The following is a 25857-nucleotide window of genomic DNA, read 5'->3' as shown; positions in this document are numbered from 1 at the left end:
AGCCCTTACCACTCTTCTGCCTTGGAATCAATATACAGTACTGATTCTGAGATGGAAGGTAAGGATTTAAAAAAAAAAAAGACAAGGGAGTAATAATACAGAGTTGTGATGAGACTGAAGTGAGGTATGTATTTAAAGAAAGCTCTTTCCAAGTCTTAAAGCCATATGTAAATGTCAGCACATAGTAGGACCTTCAAATATATTTGTTGAATTAAATTACATTTATTTCTGGGAACATTAATTTAAAGCTGGATGAGTTTATAGAGACCAATTAGTGTGATCTTTTCCTTTCCAAAAGTATAAAGTGAGGCCTAAAGAGATAAAACAATTAGCCAAAGATCACAGGAAGCACGCTGTGATCTGGAAGCCAAATCTGGTTCTCTTTCCCATCACAACTGCTTTCCTTTTTAATCAGTCAACAAATATTGAAGTGCCTACTAGAGTCAAGCACTGTGCTAAGTGCTGGGGATACAAAAAAGACAGTTCCTCTCCTCAAGGACTCACAATCTAGTAGAAGAGTAGAATGGAAGTTAGTTAAAGACTATCTAGAGGGTTGTCCCATTCATTTATTTAGGAAACATTTATTCAGCACCTACTGTGTACAAGTCACAACATACTGGGAATATAAAGGTAGATAGTTATTACACAGCCCTCACTCTCAAGGGGCTTACAACCTAATGGTGGAAAGGCATAGATTCAAATAACTGTGGTACAAAAGAGGGAGATGAGGGCAAAAGAGATGTTCAGGAAACTTGCTGGGAGAAATCTATAAAATAAAGGGGTTGAATCAGATGATCTCTAAGGTTTCTTCCAGGTCTAATAGTCTATGTTTCGAGAAGCCCTGCTGTGCCAGCTATTCTAGCCCAAACGAAGTAAGGTTTGGTTGTTGACATCTCAGGCATGGGCACTATACAAAAATGGGCTGACCCAAGAAAACAGATTTTTTTCCCAGGAGTCAAAGAAGTTACTTGATCTTAAATCTCAGAGAGGGTCTGTAACTCACCTCACATACACCAATTAATAGGTGCTACACTTGCAAACAGAAGGGTCAGGGGGGGAGGAGGGCCAAGGGCAGCAGGACAGCCTGTTGGCAATGAACTCAGCAGAACCATGGCCCAGCTACAGACCATGAGCCAGCAGGGAAGGCAGATGAAAAGCCCTGAGTTTATGCCAAGCAGGCAGCCAGCCATGCCCCCAGATGTCTGGGCTGGCAGTCATGACAAATTGGGTAGGGGTGAGGGTATGTTCTGACTTTTGGCATTATGGTCTAACAGCTGCCCAGGGTTGGGAGCATCTTAAAGGGGAAGGGTCAAAAGGAAAAGTCACAAAATAGACAAAATATGGGGCATTTCTCTGCTTCCTTGGAGTAAATAAAGATACAGGCCTGGCAGGGCAATTGTACATGTAGTGACTTCCTTTCCTGTCTGTTCAGAAGATGTAGCTAGTCCCAGGGACTTTTTTGCTTCTGTTTTTGTTTTCTTTTTTCCTATTTCAAAAATGTAGTCATTAGGAGTAGGTGGTGAGAGGAGGAGATTATTCTAGTATAGATTTTACATGTTTAGGATCTCTTTTTCTAGAAAGGGCTTTGAGGATGAAAGACAAGGAATAATACTTTTTCCCATTACTGAGCTTACCTGCTCTAGAAGCCCCCATGTGTGCCCAATGCACCTTTGAATGATGAGAGGAACTATTGGGTGAAGAGAATGACTATCTGCTCTGAAGAGAAAGACACCCCAAAGTCAAGTAGCCAGGGTTTTTGGCCACTGGTCTTCCTCATCCACTTCTACCTTTCCAAGTTTAAAATGGACAGATGCCCAATTTCACTCTTGTCTCCAGGGCCTTATAAATTTAGAACTATAAGAGAACTTTAGAAATCTATTAGTTTAGTCCTATATTTTATTGATGAGGAAGCTAAGGTCCAGGGAAATCAAGTATCTTATCTAAGATTATAAAAAATCTAACAAATTAAAAAAATGAACCTCAGACTCAGTTCTTGTGATTCAAAATCTGATCCTGAACAACTTGAAACACTTTCTACCATATCACCCTGCCTACAGATGAATCTGGTCTTGATTTGAAGCTCATAGGATATCAGAGCTGGAAGGGACCTCAGTACCTAGAACAAGAACAGAGCTAGAATTGGAAAGGACCTGATAGAAGGGGCCTTCGAAATCATTTAGTTTAGCTCCCTCATCTTAAAAATAGGGATATTGTAGTCAAAGATAGTGTCTTGCCTAAGATAACACAATGAGTTCATGACAGAGCTTGGACTAACTCAAGTCTTCTGAATCCCAGGCTAATTTTTCTTTTATAATCTGAGACAGTGTTCCAAACTTTTTTCAATGACTTTGATAAGATGTCTCATATTCTCCATTTCCTCAGCTCCAACTTCCTGGTGATGATAAAAAAGCATTTTAAAGATTAAAGATCAAAATATTTTAAAGAAGTAACCTAGCTGACTATACTGGAGAAAGGGAAATGGGTACCTCATTACTCTCACCACTCTGAAAAGACTCCCCCCCAAGGATGGAGGTGATAGTGATGAGAACAACTTCATGGCCCCAGATGCTGACTAAGCCTAAGCAAGAGTGGGAGGGTGTGTGTGTGTGTGTGTGTGTGTGTGTGTGTGTGTGTGTGTGTGTGTGCGCATGCGCAAAACTATGGAATGAGTTGAATTGTGCAAGGTCAGAAAAAGGCAGCTGAGTTCTAGGACATATTGTACAAGGCATTCAGGCATCCATATGAGTTTCTTTCCTTTACGATTAAACTCTGTGGGTTATCTTTTAGGGCCTTAGCCTTTCCCCTTGGTGATTGTTACAAAAGCCATGTATCCTCCAACTATTCTGAGGTAAGGGTTGGCCTTTCTTGATCTCATCTCATGGCTTGACCATCTCTCCTGGCACATTTCTTACTTCACTGACTTTGTTCTAATCTATCCTTTATACAACTTGCACAGGAATCTTCCTAGAGCATAGGTCTGGTCATATCAGTCTCCTTCCGGGGAAACTTCAGCATCCCCCTATTGTCTCTGGGATGAAGTACAAACTCTTTATGTTGGCATTTAAAGCTCCTGATAATTTGATTCCCATCTACTTTCCAGGCTTAGTTCATATTACTCCCTTTCACACACTCTACCTTCGAAGTTAATTTGGCCTACTTAGCATTCTCTCCCCCACCTTTTTGTGCCTTTGAATAGCTGCTCTTCAAATTTGGAATTCAATTCAATAAACACTTATTATGTACCTACTATGTGTTTGAAACCATGCTAAGCTCTGGATTTAAAAAACAATTAAAAGACATAGTCCCTGCCTTCAAGAGCTTGAAAATGAATGAGGTAAGAGGGTACAAAAAAGGAAACTGAAAAGGTGGGAGGGAGGAGGGAGGGGAAAATGGGGATACCCTGTTAGGAGTTCATGAAGTATTGATGCCAAGAAGAGCTGCTAATGGAAAATGGAATTAAGTAGGAGGTTGGGAGCTCTCAATAAAGGAAGGTTTTGGGAGGAATTTAAATGCTCTGCCCTTCAGTCAGAGGGCAGAGGCAACTGAGAGTGAGTTGAAAAGGTGTTGAGTAAGAAAATTAAAGTTAATCAGCATGATGGTGAGATTTCAGATGAACAATTTATTGGGAAGTGGATGAATGGTGTGCCTGGAATCAAGCCAACTAGAGCTGCTGATTGAAAATGGAATTACTTCCTGTCTCATTTTTACTTCTTAGAATTCCTAGCTTCCCATGACTCAAATGAATAGATATGAGAAGACAGTCACAATCTACCTCTTCACAGAGATGGGAGGTCCACAGGTATTACATATTGCATAAGTTTTTGAATTTTTTCAATGAATCAATCCATTGTACTACTTTTTTTCTTCTAAAAATGCTATGTCTTATAAGGGTGGCTCTGAGGAAAGGTAGAGAAGGTATTGAGGAAGTATACTGGGGATAACTATGATGATATAAGAAACAGAAGACAGCAATAAAAACTTATTAAAACAAACAAACAAAAAACAATAACAAAAGAATGCTTAGCTTCATTTAAGGCTCAGTTCAAGTATACCTCCTTTGGGAACATGATTTCTTGATTCCTCTGACTACTAATGTTCTTTCTCTTCCCATATAATCTAGTATTTTCTTATCTGTTTATACATGGGTATCTCAGGAGCAAAGACCATTTTCCATTCTTTTCTTTATGTCCTGGTGCCAACATAGTATCTTGCACACAGAATGCATTTAATAAATGTTTACAAAATTGATACAATATAGTTCTTACTTCCTTTACCAATTCAACTACATGGTTCATATGTGTTCTTTTCCCCCCTCACTTGTAAAATTGGTAGAAGTCTGGCTGGGTGTCCAGAAAAATTAAGATTAAATCAGAGAGCAATTGTGTGTGGCCCATTAACATGGATTAGATACAACCAAAGGAAGTCAAAGATAGAAAGGATTCAAATATACCTAAAAAAGCATAGTAGTACTTTGGATGATGGCAAAGGGCTAGAAAGAGTGTAGATGGATGGATATTCCTTAAATGAGAAAGGCTGAACAAATTGCAGAATGTGAATAGAATATTGTTATGTGGTGAGAAATTACAAATATGAAAGATTGGGAAGGAAAAAACCCAAAGGAGTACTTGTAAGAACTGGTGTAGAGAAAAGTAAGCAGAAGAATGATATGTGCAACGAATACAATAAAGTAAATTAAAAGAACACCAAAAAGAAGACCATTCTGAATAAACAGCATATCCAACCTTGTTTGCAGAGAAGAGATTATAATACATAAACCTCCTTCTTGTCAGCATAGAGCTGGGGAGTTCTAGGTGTGGAATATTGTATATACTGTCAGTCATGGTCACTGTATCAGATATTTTCACTTAGTTGTTTTCCTTTGTTACAGGAAAGGAGGGTTCAGTGCTAGGGCAAAGGAATATCCAGAAATTGCCAAGATGGAAAAACCAAAAGCATCAAGAAATCATATTTTTAAAAAATCACAGATCAGGTAGTCAAGAAGTTTGGCTGTTTTTTTTTGTTGTAGTTTTTTTGCCATGGTTCAGCGGCATCTAGAGGAATAGCAATGGGCAGTGAAAAACACTTTGAACCACATTTCTGGAGAGCTGGGTTCTAGTTTCAGCTTTTATTACAATGAGCTATTTGACCTTAAGCAAGTCGCTTTCCTTCTCAGTTTCCTCCTCTATAAAACTGTTTGATTTAGTTTACCTCTAAAGTATTTTCTAGGTTCAAATCCACGGATCCTAGAAATGTTTTAGCCTTCAGGTATTTAGATAATTATCTTTCCTTTCTAATAATAGTCCCAGAAAAGAGAAAAGCAGCAAGTTACAAGTTAGGATACACGAGTCATAATATGAGCTCTGTTACTAACTAACTCACTGTGTCACTCAAGCAATGAGCATTTAGAAAGCATTTGCTTTTGTCGTAGGCACTGTGCCAAGCACTGGGAATATAAAAACAAGCAGAAAGACTGTCCTACCCTCAAGAAACTTACCTTTTAATGGAGAAGGCAACACATAAGAAGGAAGTTAAAAATGGCAGGTGGAGAGGGGCAAGAGTATGATGGAAAAGCCTGGAGGAGTTCTGTCTAGTGTGAAATGAAGAATTGACTGGCCTGAACATCATTCTCAAATGGAGATTACTTGGATGAAGCATTCCCACTCCATGGGTCTCAGTTTCCACATCTGCAAAAAGAAAAATTGGAGTAGGAGACGTCAAAGTGTGCTTTAAAAAGGTACTACATCTGGGGTCAGAGGACCAGACTTCTAAAACCATCTCTATACTTATTTCTTATGTGACTTTATTGCACAGCTTGGGGTCTCAGTTTTGTCACATGTAAAAATATGAGTTTGGAACTAGATATCCTCTAAGGTCCCTTTCAACTCTAAATCTATGTTCTTCTCTGCTCTTCAAGGCCCAGTTCAGCAATCTGAAGAAGCTCTTATACTAATATAGTACTTTATATCTTTCAGATCACATTTTGATAATCACCCTTCATTTGATGGTTACAACAGAGCCATGAGGTTTACAGAGCAGGTACTATTATCCCTCTTTTACAGATAAAGAACCAGGCCCCCAGGGTAATAAAGGACTTGTCCTAAGTCATCCAGTCAGTAAGTGAAACAAAATTAGAATTGGCACAACTAGACTCCTAATTCTGGATTGTTTCCACTATATTGTACTGTCTTCCTAATTTGGATTAATTTTCGTGAGTCTGGGCTATTAGAATCCTAGAATGTCAGAGCTGAAAGAAGCCTTAAAGACTATCTGGTCTACCCCTCTTATAATGGCTCTTAGAGGTGCTATGGCATAGGTGAACATGTGAAACATTTACAATCTGAAGAGAATTGTGTTCAAATCTCACTTCTGATGCTCACTGCCTGAGTGACTAGAGGGCAAATCACACTCTCTGAGCCTTAGTTTACTCTTCTTTATTTTTTTTAAACCTTAATCTTTTATCTGAGAATCAACACTAAGTGGTAAAGGTTTAATTTCCCAAATATATAAGGAACTAAGTAAAATTTACAAAAAATCAAGCCATTCCCCAATTGACAAATGTCAAGGGACATGAATAAGCAGTGTTCACAGGATGAAATCAAAACTATCAATAAGCACTTGAAGAAGTGTTCTAAATCCCTCCTTATTAGAGAAATGTAAAATAAAACACCTCTAAGGTACCACCTTATACCTAGCAGACTGGACAATATGACAGCAAAGGAAAGCAATAAATGTTGGAAGGGATGTGGCAAAATTGGGACACTGACACACTCTTCGTGGAGCTGTGAATTGGTCCAACCATTCTGGAGGATAATTTGGAACTATGTGCAAAGAGTTTTAAAAGACTCTCTACCCTTTGACCCAGCCATACCACTGTTGTGTGTTTATACCTCAAAGAGATAATAAGGAAAAAGACTTGCACAAAAATATTCATAGCTGCACTCTTCGTGGTGGCAAAAAATTGGAAAATGAGGGGATGCCCTTCAATTGGGGAATGGCTGAACAAATTGTGGTATATGTTGGTGATGGAATACTATTGTGCTAAAAGGGATAATAAAGTGGAGGAATTCCATGGAGACTGGAACAACCTCCAGGAAGTGATGCAGAGCGAAAGGAACAGAACCAGGAAAACACTGTACACAGAGACTGATACATTGTGGTACAATTGAACATAATGAACTTCTCTACTGGCAGCAATGCAATGACCCAGGACAATCCAGAGGAATTTAGGAGAAAGAACACATATGATATGGATAGGATTAGGGTTTTGGCATTAAAAGATCACTCTTCTGCCAATATGAATAACATAGAAATAGGTTTTGAACAATGATACATGTATAACCCAGTGGAATTGCTTGTCAGCTCCAGGAGTGGGGAGGGAATAGGGATGGGAAACCATGAATCATGTAACCATGGGAAAAAATATTCTTAAAAAGAAAGAATACTAAGTATTGTTTCCAAGGCAGGAGAATGGTAAGGGCTAGGCAACTGGGTTAAGTAATTTGCCCAGGGTCACACAGTTAGGAAGTGTCTGAGGTCTGATTAGAACCCAGGACCTCCCATCTCCAGGTCTGGCTCTCTCTTTACTAAGCTACCTAGCTGCCTTGGTTTCCTCCTCTTTAAAAGAGCATTAATGACCATAATCCAAATATATAAAATATATTGAAATACAGGGTAATTGTAAGAATCAAATGAGATCATGCTGATAAAGAACTTTGCCAACATTAAAGAGCCATATAAATGTCAGTTATTATTATAGCTGGGGGCCTTATTTGCCAGTGTTCATGCTATGCTATACCTGTAGCTTTCTATTGCTCTAGAGTTGGATTTCATTTTCATTGTTTTTCAGGGAAACAATCTCCCCAAGTCATATAACATTGGGTGATCTGGTATCCTCTTTCCAAAATTCAGATCCCCAAAGGCACAAAGGACATCTCTTGGTTTCCTTCACGTCCTAGCAAAAACTTACCTTCTACAGGAAGCCTGTCTTAACCCCTCTCTGGTTACTTCCCCCCCCCCCCCTGATAATTTCCTCTTTATCTTGTATGTAACTTGTTGGAACATAGCTGTCTCTCCCACTAGATTGTGAGCTCCTAGAGGGCAGGGACTGTCTTTTGACTTTCTTTGTTACCCAGCACTTAGCATAGTACCTGGTACAAGACAGTCATTTAATAATTATTTACTGACTAATATAAGTAGCTGGCTGGTTATGTTGTCATATATTTGGAGCTCAAACAGACCTTAGAGTCCATTGAATCCTGCCTTCTCCTTCTACAAAAAAGGAAACTGTGTCTAGAAGAGAGAATTCTTTCACAAAAAGATTATAAAAGGCAAAATGATGGGGCAGCTAGGTGGCTCAGTGGATTGACAGTCAGGCCTGGAGAAAGGAGGTCCTAGGTTCAAATCTGGCCTCAGACACTTCCCAGCTGTGTGACCCTGGGCAAGTCATTTAATCCCCATTCCCTAACCCTTACCACTCTTCTGCCTTGGAACCAATACACAGTATTGATGCCAAGATGGAAGGTAAGGTTTTGTTTTGTTTTGTTTTTTTAAAGACAAAATGGTAATTTTAAAAAATCCCTTACTTGCATTCTTTGAATCAGTACTATGTATGGGTTCTAAGGCAGAAGGGCAGTAAAGGCTAGACAACAACAGTTAAATGATTTGCCCAGGTTCACATGGGTAGGAAGTGACATAGTAAGATCTGAATGCAGGCCCCCCATGTCCAGGTCAAGCTATCTATCCACTGAGGCACCAAGCTGCCCTCAAAATGGTAATTTTGATTACATAATTAAAAAAAGCTTTTTGTCCAATAAAATCAATTAGTGAAGATGGAATCATAATAGAAATGATAGAATAGTGAAAATATTTGCATTAAATGTCACCAATAAAAGTTTGCTATCCAAAATATATGAGGAATTGATATAAATCACAAAGATCCATTCCCTAATATAGGATATAAAAAATAAAATTATATGAACAGTTTTCAGAAGAATTACTGGCCATAAATGACCATATGGAAACATGTTTCAAATCATTCAGGAAATGCAAATGACAAGATTTTATCTCGTAGCCAACAAATTGTGAAAGATGATAAAAAGACGGGAATAGTCAATGTTGGAAGGGCTATAGGAAAGTAGGCATAAAAATTTACTATTGATGGAGCAGTGAATTGGTTAGTCAGGAAGTCTGCATATCAATCTGAAATTATTCCAGAAAAAAGAAACTCTATAGCTATAGTGGTGAACCCATGACACATGTGCCAAAAAGGCAAACAAAGCCCTCTCTGTGAGGACAAAAGCCATTGTCCTCCAGAGTTCATCACTAAAAAAGGCAGAGGGACTTGGAGGAGCTGCTTCCTTCCCTCTCTCCACTGTACTGACATTTTTTCACTTTACCTTCCCCTCTGTCCAGCAGCCCATTAGAAACACTTGCTCCAGTGTCTGGGATAAGGTGGGGACCAGGATATAGGACACACAGCATGGGATCTTGGGGTCAGGGGGTGGGGCATGGCATGATACTCTGTCTCTAAAAGGTTTGCCATCACTGGTCTATAGCCTTAGAGCCAATCACTTTACTACTGGGCTTATGCTCAAAGTAGTAAAAATGAAAACAAAAATTCAAGATAAACCAAAATACATACAGCATCACTCTTGGTGGGAGCAAAGACCCTGAAATAAAACAATGTCTATTGAATTGGGGGAAGGCTGAAAAAAACTGTGGTTTAGGAAAGTAATGGAATATTATTGTATGGGAAGAAGTGATGAATATGAGGAAGTCAGAAAAAACTGGGAAGGTTCATACCAACTGCTACATTGAAATAAGCAGAACCAAGAAAATAATAGATATAGTAGCTTCAATAATGGAAATTGAAAAATCAATAAAAAAAGCAATTGAGCTCAGAGCAACTGAACAGAGAACAGATAATGACATTCATCCTCCCTCTTGGCAGAGAAATTGGGAACTATCAGGAAAGAATATATTGTGTGCAGTGTCAAATGTATTCATTATATTGGATGTTTTTTGCTTATTTGTTGTTGGGTTTTTTTTTGTCACGAAGGAGGCTTCAGTTTGGGGGAGGCTTTCCATAAAGCCTGTGATGTAAAGAAGGAGAATAGAACAAGTATTCATATAACACTTATTATATGCCAGGCACTCATGCTGAGTGCTTTTACAAATATTATCTCATTTGGTCCTCACAACAACCCTGTATGGTAGGTGCTATTATTATCTTCATTTCATAGTTGAGGAAACTGAGACAAACAGAAGGTAATTGATGTGCCCAGGGTCATATAGATAGTAGGTATCTGAGACTGAATTTCAGCTCAGGTCTTCCTGAATCCAGACCCAGTGTTCTATCTATTATGCCATCAGCTACTTCTTCCTATAAAGATAACAAGATAAATGGCATTAATAAAATATATTTTAATAAAAATAAATAAGATCAAGAGAGAAACTAGTAAAAGATTGGGATGGCACTGATAAGCAGTGATGGGAAGATTGCAATAATAACAAGAGTAGGGGCTGGTGGCTTAGTGGATCCAGACCTAGAGATGAGAGGCCCTGGGTTCAAATTTGACCTCAAGCACTTCCTGGAAGAGTAATTTAATCTCAATTACCTAACTCTCAGTGTTCTGCCTTGGAATTCATATACAACAGGATATAGGAGGTCAGTGCCCACTGGCTGGTAGAAGGTCCCAGTGTCTCCTTCCTCAATTCTGGTGAGGTTGTGGTATGTGGGAAGTCTCTCCTCTACCTGTTTTGCCTCCCTATCCAGAGGCTTTCCAGCTTGTGTTGGCTTCTCTACCTTGCTCCTTATTCTTCCCTTCTGCTCTCTTCTCTTCTTTTCTTCCTCTTAGAAGGATGCAAAAACTAGCTTGTTAGTCACAAGCTGACTCTGGTTGGTAACAAGATAGGACAGCTCCCTGGAACAAAGGGGAGGGAGACAGTGAAGATTTCTGCCCATTAGCAGTACTTGGCCTCCAGAGCCTTTTGCAGTCATCTGTTACTTTTTAAGGTTTACAAGATTTTTTATGCTAGTACACTCTTCCTGTTCTTCAAATGATCATGTACAGTGTATATCTGTATAATGTTGTATTTTCTACAAGCTTAGCCTCCTCCCCAAATGTAAACTCCTTGAAGCCAGGGACTATTTTTCATTTCTTTTGTAGCCTCAGCTCTTAGAATCTAGCCTTTCCCAAGGAAGATGCTTAAAAAATGTTTATTATAAACATAAATTCATCTCATTTGATCCTTATAACTTCCAACTTCAAATACAAGAAATGATTTTCTTATAAAGTGAATTTCAACTTTAAAAAATAGCACTAGATTTCAGAGTTAGAAGATCCAGATTCAAATCTTGATGTGTCCCTTACAACTTATATGAATTTTGGTTTGTTGTTATTGAGTTGTTTCAGTCATGTCCTACACATTGTAACCCCATTTGGGGCTTTCTTGGCAAAGATACTGTAGTGATTTTCCATTTCATTCTCCAGTTCATTTTACATTTGAAGAAACTGAGGCGAACAGGGTTTAGTGACTTGCCCACAGTCATACAGTTAGTAAGATTCTGAGGCCAGATTTGAACTTGGGAAGATGAGTCTTCCTGATTCTGACATTCTAGCCACTTTGCCACTTAGCTGCCCAGTGAATTTTGGATAGTCACTTTAATCTCTTTGGGATTCATTTTCCCTCTATGTAAAATGAGGCAGTTAGACTAGTTGATCTTCACAATTAAAATGATAGCATCATAGATTTTGAGCTGGAGGCCTTTGAGGCCAACTAGAGGGAAATCTTTTAGAAAAGAAGTCAACACTCAAGATTTATACTGATCTAAGATGATAGAATTTAGAGCTTAGAGATAACTGGTTGAATACAGACATTTTAGAGATGTCCACCTCTAACGGGAGACCCATAAAAATTAAATGATTTACCTATGATCACATAAGGAGTAAACAGCAGGATTTGAAGTCAAGACCTCTAACTCTAAGGCCAGTGTTTCCCCCCTGCATCATGAGCCTTCTTTCCTATGCTATTTATTTGACTGACATGGAATCCTTTTATTTCACCACTGATATGATAGTAAATAAAGGGGAAGACTTGGTGACTACCAGAGTGTTCGGTTTAGCAAAGTGTTGCAGGAAGAAAAAATATTGCTTTTGTGGAAAGAGACCAAGAAGATGGCCAGAATGAATTCCAGTATTACTCTTTATCCTTAAATTCTTTTTCTTTTTTAAACACTTACCTTCCATCTTAGAATCAATACATGTATTGGTTCCAAGACAGAAAATATGCATTGGGGGTTAAGTGACTTGCCCAGGGTCACACAGCTAGGAAGGGTCTGAGTTTAGATTTGAACCCAGGATCTTCCATCTCCAGGATTGACTCTCAATCCACTGAGCCACTTAGCTGCCAACTTTTGATTCTTTAATTAGTCCAGTGAGAGGAAACATGAAGCTAGCTGATTATCTTTCTTTGGATTGAGAGAATTAATTTTATAATGAAAAATGTTTGATATCATTTTTTTCCCTATATATCACAGGCACTTTTTAGTCACTTCCTCCAAACTGGTCAGACCCTTGTGACAAAGAAAACTTAAGCAAAAACATCCAATTCACTGAACACATTAGATGGTGTAAAGAGTGTTCTGCCCTATTCTTTTCTGACTCAATCAAGAATGGGGATGTCTATTTAATTATCTGTTTTCCAGGGACTTCTTTGGTTTTTCTGTTACTTAGAGTACGTTTTCCTTTTAGTGGTATTTCCATTTTTATTGCTGTCATTTTGTATCGAGTTCTATTGATTCTCATTTATTCATTCATTCTGTATAAGTTCATAATGCCTCTCCATCTTGTCTCTGAATTCTGAATTTTAATTATTTTTCACTACTTGATAATAGTCTGTTACATTTATATGTCATAGTTAAAGAAATTATTTCTCAATTGATAGGAACTCACTTCATTTAAAGTTCTTTGCTACCTCAAAAAGTGATGCTTTGGATAGCTTAGTAAATGTTAGACACTTGTTTTCTTCTTCGACCTCCTTGAGTTATATGCCCTGGTCTGCAGTGTTGGATATGGATAGTTTAGTAACTTTTTGTATATGTTTCCAAGTTGAATTTTTGGATGTGAGCTGAAACCCAAAGTTATTTTAGTTTGCATTTCTCTGAGCAATTTGGAGCATGCCATGTGGTCATGTATCATTCACTGATTCCCTTTGAAAACTTCATATTCTTTGATTGCTTATCTTGAAAAAATAGATATCAGCCAGAGATGCTGACCAGATGAAAGTACAATTAAAGGGATTCCAAACTGGTTGGATGGCTAGAACCAAAGAGTGATTTGTAATAGTTCAGTGTCGACATGGCAAGAAATCGCTAATGGAGTACCCCAAGGATCTGGACTTAGCCCTATGCTAAATTAACATTTTTACCAATGACTTCAATTAAGGCATACATAGCATGCTAATTAAATCAGCAGATGACACAAAGCTTGAAGGGAGTATCTTGTAGCACAGTATATACATGATGTAGTTAGGATCCAAAAGAATTTTGATATGCTTTAGGTTCTTTTTAGCCTGGTCCCTACCTTGCCTTTTTAAAATACAGTTCATAGAGCTAAGAGTAGTTTTTATATACTAAAATAAGATTTTATTAGCTCATGGGCCATACAAAAACAGGTAGGCTAGAGTTTGCTAACCCCTGAAATAGTTTCGAACTGGATCTAATAAGATGACATCAACAGAGATCAATCAAAAGTCTTACATCTGGCTACCATAAAAATCAACTTTACAAGTACAACATCAGGGAGGCACAAGTAGACGATAGTTATTCTAGGAAATAGTGAGGAGTTTTAGTGGATTGCCAACTCAATATGAGTCAGCAGTGATGTGACAGTCAAAAATTTTAATATAATTTTGGGTTGCATTATGAAAAGTATCATTTCTAGGAATAGGGAGGTTGTAGAATCACTGTACTCTGCCCCTGTCAAACCCCATGGGGTGTATTGTGTTCAGTTTCTGCCACTATCCTCTATAAGGACACTGATGAGTTGGAGAATGTCCAGAGGAAAGAAGGATGGGAATCCAAGAGACCTTGGGTCCATGTCATATGAACATCAATTGAAGGAACTTGGCATGTTTAGCCTGAAGAAGAGAAAACTATCAGATAAGGATGGGAAGATGATAGCTGTCTTTAAGAATTTGATGGACTGTCATGCAGAGACAGGATTAGATTTGTTTTGTTTGACCCTAGAGAGTAGAACCAGAAGCAACGGATGGAAACTGCAAAGAGGCTTGATGTCAAGAAAATTTTCCTAACAAGTAGACCTATCCAAAAGTAGAATGTGCAGCTTCAAAAGGTAATAGGTTCCCCCATCTTGGACTGATCTTTAAGGCATGGAGGCAGGAGGATATGGGATGCTGAGGGTAGGGAAAAGCAAGCAGGCTACTTTAGCTAGAGTGTAGAATGTGAGAAAGGAAGTAATATGACACAAGTTTGAAAAGACAAGCTGGATCTACACTGTGAAGGACTTTGAATGTTAAAGTGAACAACTTGTATTTTGTTCAGGTGGCAGAGAGAGATTCTTGAGCTGGGTATCAGCATGGGCAGAACCTTTAGCCATTCTGTGCCTCAGTTTCCTTATCTGCAAAATAAGATGATTGCATTAGATGATGTCTAAGGCCTCTCCAAGCTCTGAAGGTCTGTGATTTTATATTCTAAAGGTTTCCTGACTAACTGATCAATTGGCTAGTGTCCCACCCCTGGAAATTCTATATGTTGGGGTCCTTACAAGATCATCCTCTTGGTAGATTGCCTGTCCATGAGTGACTTTATAACTTCCAGATGTCTTTCATTGTGGACTCTCCATGTCTTTTAATATGCCATTGATTTGGGATGTTTTTCTAAGGCAAGTTAAAGACACACTTTCCTAGAACCCTTAGCTAGCATATCTGCAAGTTGACTCAGGCAATTACAGAAATAGGAGGATTTCCACTGGGTTTTTCCTGTTCATGACAGTTGAGTAATCAAGATGAATAGGTGGCTGAAAGAAGGAGATTCAATAGGAGGAGCTGAGAAACTTGCAAAAATACATAAGCTCTACAGAAACATTTAAACATAACTCATATTGGGCTTAAGACTAGAAGCAAATGATTTAGTTGTTTGTTTTATTTTAATTTTTTAAAATGAACTTAAACACCAAATAAAGTATTTTCACATTCAAAGTTGAACAGAAAAAAAGCATGTGAAGTTATGAATCTATTATGTGAGGCTTTTTTCTTTTAAATACATGACAAATTTGACATGCAACTTTCAAAACCATCCTATTTTTTTCTTCTAGTTTTCACTTTATTCTTTTGTATAATTAAAAAAAATTCAATGCCCTTCATTTATTCTTTCTTTTTTGAGAGGTGGGGGGAGCAGTCCCATCCCATCTTCTCTTTCCTACTTCCTTCCCCCATTTAAAAAATATTATAATATATGCAGAGTCAAGCAAAATATATTCTCACAAAGTCTGTTCTAAAACATGTCTCATTCTTTACCTTGAGTTTATTACCTCTTTGTCAGAAAGTAGGCAGGGTATTTCATTGTTAAGCATCTAGAATCATAACTGATCATCACATTGATCAGAGATTTTAAGTCCTTCAAAATTATTTTCCTTTATAATGCTGTTGTCTGAATGTTCCCTCTGGTGGTGCACTTCACTATGCATCAATTCATTACAACTCTTCAAAGTTTTCTCTGAACCCATCTCTTTTGCCATTTTTTAGAATATCCTAACATCTTTACACCCATATACCACAAGTTGTTTAGCCATTTCCTAATAAAGAGGTACTTCTTTAGTTTCTAATTTTTTTGCCTTTACAAAAAGAACTGCCATAAATCTTTTTGTAAATATGAGACCTTTTCCATTTTGATTTCTTTTCCTTGATTTCTAAGTGTAAACTTAGCAGTGGTATTACAGGGTCAAAGGATATGGATAGTTTAGTGACAGTTTCAGATTGCTTTTCAGAACTGCAGGACCAATTCATGGCTCCACCAACAAGGCATTCATGTTCTTGTTTTCCCCATAAACATCTCGAATGAAATGTCATTTCCCTGTTTTGCATATTAAAGGCAAATGACATGTGACTCTGTAGGTTCCCTTGTTCTAGTAATATAGAAGATTATTTAGAAGAAATTTAGAGTTATGAGACCTTTAATGCTATCCAATCCAATGTCTTCAAATTTTGGACAAAACTGAGGCACTGAGAGGAATCACACAGATGTTTATTCATTTATTTTTAACCCCTTATCTCCTGTTTTAGAATTGATACTAAGTGTCAGTTCCAAGGCAAAAGAACCATAAAGGCAACTAGAGTTAAGTGACTTGCCCAGGGTCACAGAGCTAGGAAATGTCTGAGGCCAGATTTGAACTGAAGATCTCTCCTTTGCAGGCCTGGCTCTTTATACACTGAGCCATCTAGCTGCCCCCCACACAAGGGTTTCAAAAAAGCTCAGCTAAGGTTTGAACCCACATTTCCTGACTCCAAACCTGGTAGTCATTTCACTGTCCCACACTGCTATTTGTGGGTCTCAGCTTCCCCTTGTACTGTAACTAGCTGGAAGTGACCAGGTCTTTGCATTGGCCATGACTCACTTCTTCCCCAAGGTGATGACTATCTCTATACCTGGCCTCCTTCACAGTCTTCCTGTAGTGAATGTTGCATGTCCTCCGGACCTCTACTTCTGAGGGCCTGTCATACTGATAACCCTCTTCTGGGGACCTGCTTTCCCTCAAACTCTCATAAGACTGAAGGCTACTCTCTCCCAAAGGTGGGTCACTCTCTCTACTGGAGCAATAATGCCCAGGATCATAATGTACTTTGTACCTCTTTCTTGCCCCACTACCTATGACCTCCAACAGAATTTTTATGAGGCTGTTTTTTGGCTTTCTCTTTTGTAATATGGTGAGGCTGGGCAGCTAACCCTTTCTATCTCTGAGTCTGTGAATTCTTAGTTCATGAAGGGAGAATATACGGACATTTGGATGCAAAACACTTCCTCTCTAGACCCTTTTGATTTCAATTCCACAAATATTTGCCAAGCCCCTGCTATCTGAAAGGTTCTAGGCTCTGCCTGACAGACGCACCAATTAAAAGGAAAACATTAAAATAATCCACAGAAGTTGATTCATTAAATTTTTACAGTCACCTTGAGATAGAGGGTAGGGATTAATAGCCCCCTGTTATAAATAAGGAAAAACAAACTTCATAGAAGTTTATTCCACTCTTCATCTGCTGCCTTGCCTGTTTTTATTTTTGTTGTTGTTGTTATTTTTCATCTCTACTAATAAGATGTCTCTCCCAGGCTAAATTCATCTTCTGATCTCATCACTAGGGCAGTTAATAGAATAGTGGCTAGAATGACAGACTAGTCAGTAAGGCTCCTCTTCCTCAATTCAAATTTGGCCTCAGACACTCACTAGCTATGTGACCTTGGATAAGTCATTTATTCTTCTTTGTCTCAGTGTTCTCATTTGTAAAATAGGTTGGAAAAGGAAATGGCAAACCACTCTAGTATCTTTCCCAAGAAAATCCCAAATGGGGTCATAAAGAGACACAAGTGAAAAGGACTGAACCATAATCTCATCACCATGCTGCTAACACAAGCCTTGACTGGTATCTCCTCCTTCAACCTCCTTTCTTTTTTGATTAGAGGGCTAGAAGCTAGAGTACCAAACTCTTCCCAATGTTGTCTTTTATAAAGGGCAGAAATTGCACCTTTGGACTCACTCCACTCTGAATCCATGGACCTACCTGGTTTATCAACTCCACAGAACAAGATGCTCCCTCTGGTGTCCCACTTCCCCTTCCCTGCTTCTTTTTGTGTGTTGTCTCCCCTTTAAATTGTAAGCTCCTCAAGAGCAGGAACTATCTTTTTTTAAAAAATTACTATTTTCCCAATCACATGTAATAACCATCTTTTATATGTGTTTTCCAATATTATAATATCAAAATTGGCTCCCTTCCCCCCTCCTTGAGATAGTAAGAAATGTGATTTGAGTTACACCTGTATGATCTCACAAAACATTTCCATATTGGTCATGTTGTGAGAGAGTACTCATATAAAATCAAAATCTAAAAATAAAGCATTAATAAAACAAAAATAGGTATCAGCTGGGTAGCTCAGTGGATTGAGAGCTAGACCTAGAGTCCTGGGTTCAAATCTGTAGTCAGACACTTCCTAGCTGTGAGACCCTGGGCAAGTCATTTAACCCCCATTGCCTAGCCCTTCTTCTGCCTTGGAGCCAATATACAGTATTGACTCCATGATGGAAGGTAAGGGTTTTTTAAAAAAATAAAAATAAATTAAAAGCAGGGTGTTTCAATCTACAGAATCCATTAGTTCCTTCTCTGGAAGTGGATAGAATTCTTTGTCACAAGTCCTTTAGAATTGTCCTGGATCTTTATATTGCTGAGAATAGCTAAGCTGTTCACAATTGATTATTGTACAATATTGCTATTACTGTGTACAATGTTCTTCTGGTTCTGCTTATTTCACTCTGCATCAATTCGTGTAGACCTTTCCAGGTTTTTCTGAAATCATGCTTCTGAATAGTCTTCTATCACAATCATTTACCACAAGTTGTTCAGCCATTCCTCAACTGGTGAACATTATTTCAATTTCCAATTCTTTGCTATATCTTTCTTTTTATTAATTGTATCCTCAATTCTTTGTATAGTGCCTGTCACACATAGACACTTAATAAATGTTTACTAGATTGTATTGAAGGCTAAGTGATTTGCTGGAGATTACATAGCTAACTATTATCAGAACTATGGCAGAATCCATGTCTGTTGATTCTAAAACCAAAGATGTTCTTTCTATTCTACCTGGATTGTCTCTCATTTTTGTATGAGGTTTATGATATTCATTACATTCTGCCTTATATAGTTATATGGGTATTTATCTTATCTTTTCCTAATAGAATGTTAACTCTTTGAGGGAAGGGACTGTTTTCATTTCTGTCCTTATATATTTAGCATTCATTAGAATACTCTCACCACAATTAGTCAGCTAATAAACATTTATTAAGTACCTACTATGTGCCCGGCATTGTGCCAAGTCCTGGGGTTACAAAGAAAGGTAAAAGACAGTCTTAGTTCTCAAAGAGCTCACATTCTAATTGGGGGAACAACATATAAACAACTCTATATAGAGAAGCTATACACAAGATAAATTGGAAATCATCAATAGATTGAATAAGTGTCAGGCATTGTGCCAACAATGATAAAGAAAGTCAAATACACTGTCTAGTCTTCAAGGAGCTTGCATTCCAATGGGTAAGATGACTGTGAATATATTGAATATATTGTAAAGTATGAGGGAATTTCAGGGAGAATCCACTAGTAATGGGGGAGAGGGAATCAGGCAAGATCTTTTGTAGAAAGCAGAGTTGAAACTAAGCCTTTAAGGAAGCCAGGGAAAGGAAAATAAGAGGCAGAATTTAATAAATGCTTATTGAATTGAATTGAATTCTCTTATCTCTGTCATTCCTCATTTTATCATAAATTCTCTGAAGATAAGGATTGTAGGTAGTATCCCTCACAGTTTCTCAAACATAGTAGATGCTCCATAAATGTTTGGCAATGAATAAATGAATGCCATGGTAAAGAACACTGTTCTTTTTTTTTTTTGCTTGTTTATTTTTTTTAATTTTATAGTATTTTATTTGATCATTTCCATGCATTATTCATTAAAGACAAAGATCATTTTCTTTTCCTCCCCCCCTCCCCCCATAGCCGACGCGTGATTCCACTGGGTATCACATGTGTTCTTGATTCGAACCCATTGCCATGTTGTTAATATTTGCATTAGAGTGTTTGTTTAGAGTCTCTCCTCTGTCATATCCCCTCAACTGCTGTAGTCAGGCAGTTGCTTTTCCTCAGTGTTTCTACTCCCACAGTTTGTCCTTTGCTTATGAATAGCGTTTTTTCTCCTAGATCCCTGCAGATTGTTCAGGGACATTACACCGCCACTAATGGAGAAGTCCATTACGTTCGATTATACCACAGTGTGTTTATCTCTGTGTACAATGTTCTCCTGGTTCTGCTCCTTTCGCTCTGCATCACTTCCTGGAGGTCGTTCCAGTCTCCATGGAATTCCTCCACTTTATTATTCCTTTTTGCACAATAATATTCCATCACCAACATATACCACAATTTGTTCAGCCATTCCCCAATTGATGGGCATCCCCGCGTTTTCCAATTTTTGGCCACCACAAAGAGCGCAGCTATGAATATTTTTGTACAAGTCTTTTTGTCCATTATCTCTTTGGGGTACAGACCCAGCAGTGCTATGGCTGGATCAAAGGGTAGATATTCTTTTGTTGCCCTTTGGGCATAGTTCCAAATTGCCCTCCAGAATGGCTGGATCAGTTCACAACTCCACCAGCAATGAATTAATGTCCCAACTTTGCCACATCCCCTCCAGCATTCATTACTTTCCATAGCTGTCATGTTAGCCAATCTGCTAGGTGTGAGGTGATACCTCAGAGTTGTTTTGATTTGCATCTCTTTGATTATAAGAGATTTAGAACACTTCTTCATGTGCTTATTAATAGTTTTGATTTCTTTATCTGAACACTGCCTATCCATGTCCCTTGCCCATTTATCAATTAGGGAATGGCTTGATTTTTTGTACAGTTGATTTAGCTCTTTATAAATTTGAGTAATTAAACCTTTGTCAGAGGTTTTTATGAAGATTTTTTCCCAATTTGTTGTTTTCCTTCTGATTTTAGTTACATTGGTTTTGTTTGTACAAAAGCTTTTTAATTTGATGTAGTCAGAATTATTTATTTTACATTTTGTGATTCTTTCTATGTCTTGCTTGGTTTTAAAGTCTTTCCCCTCCCAAAGGTCTGACATGTATACTATTCTGTGTTTACCCAATTATCTTCTTTATGTTTAAGTCATTCACCCATTTTGAATTTATCTTGGTGTAGGGTATGAGGTGTTGATCAATTCCTAATCTCTCCCACATTGTCTTCCAATTTTCCCAGCAGTTTTTATCGAATAGTGGATTTTTGTCCCAGAACCTGGGATCTTTGGGTTTATCGTATACTGTCTTGCTGAGGTCACTTGCCCCCAGTCTATTCCACTGATCCTCCTTTCTGTCTCTTAGCCAGTACCAAATTGTTTTGATGACTGCTGCTTTGTAATATAGTTTGAGGTCTGGGACTGCAAGGCCCCCCTCATTTGTGTTTTTTTTTTTCATTATTTCCCTGGATATCCTTGATCTTTTGTTATTCCAAATGAACTTTGTTATGGTTTTTTCTAAATCAGTAAAGAAATTTTTTGGGAGTTCCATGGGTATGGCACTAAATAGATAAATAAGTTTGGGTAGGATGGTCATTTTTATTATATTGGCTCGTCCTATCCATGAGCAGTTAATGTTTTTCCAATTGCTCAAGTCTAGTTTTAGTTGTGTGGTGAGTGTTTTGTAGTTATGTTCATAGAGTTCCTGTGTTTGTCTCGGGAGATGGATTCCTAGGTATTTTATTTTGTCTAAGGTGATTTTGAATGGGATTTCTCTTTCTAGTTTTTGCTGCTGAGCTGTGTTGGAGATATATAGAAAAGCTGATGACTTATGTGGGTTTATTTTGTATCCTGCAACTTTGCTAAAGTTGTTGATTATTTCAATTAGCTTTTTGGTTGAATCTCTTGGATTCTTTAAGTAGACCATCATGTCATCTGCAAAGAGTGATAACTTGATCTCCTCCTTGCCTATTTTGATGCCTTCAATTTCTTTTTCTTCTCTAATTGCTACTGCTAGTGTTTCTAGTACAATGTCAAATAATAGAGGTGATAATGGGCATCCTTGTTTCACTCCTGATCTTATTGGGAATGCATCTAGTTTATCCCCATTGCAGATGATATTATCTGATGGTTTTAGTTATATACTGTTTATTATTTTTAGGAACGACCCTTCTATTCCTATGCTTTCTAGTGTTTTTAATAGGAATGGATGTTGTATTTTATCAAAGGCTTTTTCTGCGTCAATTGAGATAATCATGTGGTTCTTGTTGGTTTGCTTGTTGATGTGGTCAATTATGTGGATGGTTTTCCTAATATTGAACCAGCCCTGCATCCCTGGTATAAATCCTACTTGATCATGGTGATTGACTCTTCTGATCACTTGCTGGAGTCTTTTTGCTAGTATCCTATTTAAGATTTTTGCATCTATATTCATTAGGGATATTGGTCTATAGTTTTCTTTCTCTGTTTTTGACCTGCCTGGTTTTGGAATCAGTACCATGTTTGTGTCATAAAAGGAGTTTGGTAGAACTCCCTCTTTGCTTATTATGTCAAATAGTTTGTATAGTATCGGGATTAACTGTTCTCTGAATGTTTGATAGAATTCACTGGTGAATCCATCAGGCCCTGGGGATTTTTTCTTAGGAAGTTCTTTGATGGTCTGTTGGATTTCATTTTCTGATATGGGATTATTTAAGAATTCTATTTCTTTTTCTGTTAGTCTAGGCAGTTTGTATTTTTTTATATATTCATCCATATCACTTAAATTGGTGTATTTATTGCCATATAATTGGGCAAAGTAATTTTTAATGATTGCCTTAATTTCCTCTTCATCAGAGGTGATGTCCCCCTTTTCATCTTTGAGGCTGTTAATTTGCTTTTCTTCCTTCCTTTTTTTTAATTAGATTGACCAGTACTTTGTCTATTTTGTTTGTTTTTTCAAAGTACCAGCTTCTTGTCTTATTTATTAAATCAATAGTTCTATCACTTTTGATTTTATTAATTTCTCCCTTAATTTTTAGGATTTCTAGTTTGGTTTTCTGCTGGGGATTTTTAATTTGGTCGCTTTCGAGTTTTTTTATTTGCATTTCCAATTGATTGATCTCTGCTCTCCCTAGTTGGTTAATATATGCACTCAGGGATATGAGTTTACCTCTGATTACCGCTTTGGCTGCATCCCAAAAGGTTTGAAAGGATGTCTTGCCATTGTCATTTTCCTTGATGAAATTATTAATTGTTTCTATGATTTCTTCTCTAACTAAGCGATTTTGGAGTATCAGAGTATCATATTGTTTAATTTCCAATTAGTTTTTGATTTAGTTTTCCATGTACCATTACTGATTGTTATTTTTATTGCCTTGTGGTCTGAAAAGGCTGCATTTATTATTTCTGCTTTTCTGCATTTGCGTGCCATGTTTCTGTGACCTAATGTATGGTCAATCTTTGTGAATGTGCCATGTGGTGCTGAGAAGAAGGTGTATTCCTTTTTATCCCTATTTATTTTTCTCCATATGTCTATTAATTCTAATTTTTCTAAGATTTCATTCACTTCTTTTACATTTTTCTTATTTATTTTTTGATTTGATTTATCTAAATTTGATAATGGTTGGTTCAAGTCTCCCACTAATATGGTTTTACTGTCTATTTCTTCCTTCAATTCTCCTAGTTTCTCCATTAGAAATTTGGGTGCTATTATTTGGTGCATAGTGATATTTCCTCATTATCTAAAGTCCTTTTTAACAAAATATAATTACCTTCTCTATCCCTTTTGATCAGGTCTGTTTTTGCTTTGGCTTTATCAGATATCATGATTGCCACTCCTGCCTTCTTTCTGTCAGTTGAGGCCCAGAAGGTCTTACTCCATCCTTTAATTCTGACCTTGTGGGTGTCTACCTGCCTCATGTGTGTTTCTTGGAGACAACATATGGTAGGGTTTTGGATTCTAATCCATTCTTCTATTCGTCTACGTTTTATGGGTGAGTTCATCCCATTCACATTCAAAGTTATGACTGTCACTTGTGGACTCCCTGTCATTTTGATATCCTTCCCTAATTCTAACCTTTCTTCTTCAGCTCTACCTTTTATTCCAGTGATTTACTTTAAATCAGTCCCCCTTGTACTTCCCTTTCTACCCCCTCCCTTCTTATTCCCTCCCTTATTTTCCCCTGTAGTCTTTTTAAAATTACCCCCACCACCCTCTCCCTCCCTTGTACTGCTTCCCTCCCCACCAGTCTGTTTTTTACCCTTCTACTCCCCTATAGGGCGCAAATCTATTCTCTTCCCCAATGAATTGGATTGTTCTTCCCTCTTTGGGTCAGTTTCAAAGTACATAAGAGTTGAGTATTTCCTATCTCCAACCTCTTTCCCCTTCCAGTGTATCGATGTTCTCCCCACTCCCGCCATGAGCTTCTTTGTGACATATAAATTTACCCCAATTTGTTTCTTTTCCCATTTCTTTTAGTCATAAACTCTTTTCTTTTTTAGCTTTAGTCATGTATATATATATATATACATACACATGTATATGTATTTATGCATGCATATATCTATATACCTATTTATGTCTTGTCCTTTCATCCTATACAGTTTGTCACTGTTCCCTCTGAGTGTAGTTCTTCTAGCTGCTTAGGTGATAGCAACAGTTTTTAAGAGTTGCCAATGACCTCTTTTCTTATAGGGATACATATCATTTTAACTTATTGAGTCTCTTAAAAAATTTGTTGTTGTTGTTGTTGTTGTTTTTCCTCTCTTTTTTAATTAACTTTTGATGATTCTCTTGAGTTCTGTGGTTGGACTTCAAATTTTCTGTTCAGGTCTGGTCTTTTATTTATGAATGCTTGGAACTCTTCTGTTGTGTTAAATGACCATACTTTCCCCTGTAAGAATATAGTCAGTTTTGATGGATATTTTATTCTTGGCTGTAGGCCTAGTTCCCTTGCTTTCTGGAATATCATATTCCATTCCTTTCGGTCCTTCAGTGTGGATGCAGACAGATCCTGTGTTATCCTCAACGTGTTTCCATGGTATCTGAATGGCTTCTTCTTGGCAGCTTGTAATACCTGTTCTTTCATCTGATTGTTTTTGAATTTGGCTATAACATTTCTTGGTGTTGTCAGTTGGGGATTAAATACAGGGGGTGATCTGTGGATTCTTTCAATCTCCACTTTCCCCTCTTGTTCTAGGATCTCGGGACAGTTTTCCTGGATAATTTCCTCTAGTATTATGTCCAGGCTTTTTCTTTTTGTCGTGGGCTTCTGGTAGTCCAATTATTCTTAAATTGTCTCTTCTTGAACAATTTTCTAAATCGTCTGTTTTGTGAATGAGATGCTTCACATTTTCCTCAATTTTTTCATTCTTTTTGTTTTGTTTTATAGTGTCCTGCTGCCTTTTGAGGTCACTTGATTCTAGTTGTTTTACTCTGGTTCTTAAAAATTGGATTTCATCTCTGGCTTTTTGGTCGTCTTTTTCCTTCTGGTCTGATTTTCTTTGAAGATCGTCTTTCATCCTCTTTATCTCGTCTTTCATCTCCTTTACCTCATCTTTCATCTCCTTTGCCTCATTTTCCAGCTGGATGATTTTGGCTTTCAGGACACTATTTTCTTGTTTTAGTTCAAGTGCCTCTGTTTCCAGATGACTTATCTTAATTTTTAAGTTCTTTTCCCAATTGTCTTCAGCCTCTCTTAGTTGTGTTTTGAGTTCTTCCACAGCCTGTATCCAATTAGCTGGGATTTCTGGTTTATCGTTTGCTGATCTCTCCCCCTCTGTTCCATTTGGTGAGTAGTAGCTGTCTATTGTAGTTTCTTTCTTCTGTTTCTGTTGTTTGTTCAAATTCACCCCTTCTTTCCTCTCTGTATTTTTCTGTGCTCTTATTCCTCTCATTTTTTTGTTTTTTGGGGACTTCTATCAGTCTCCCCTCTTGGAGCTTTAACAGAGGATCTCTTGGTGTAATCTCTGGGGGATGGTTGTTGGGGGTTTGAGCTTTCCTGTCCTTTGGAGGCTTTTAATTGGCTTAAAGTCCAGCAGTCAATGAGGATGGATGGGGAGCCTGGGCTTCCCTGTGTTCTG

This window comes from Monodelphis domestica, chromosome 1, assembly GCF_027887165.1.
Source record: "Monodelphis domestica isolate mMonDom1 chromosome 1, mMonDom1.pri, whole genome shotgun sequence".
Lineage (NCBI taxonomy): Eukaryota > Metazoa > Chordata > Mammalia > Didelphimorphia > Didelphidae > Monodelphis > Monodelphis domestica.
The sequence above is the reverse complement of the archived record's forward strand: the minus strand, read 5'-3'. Positions refer to the sequence as shown.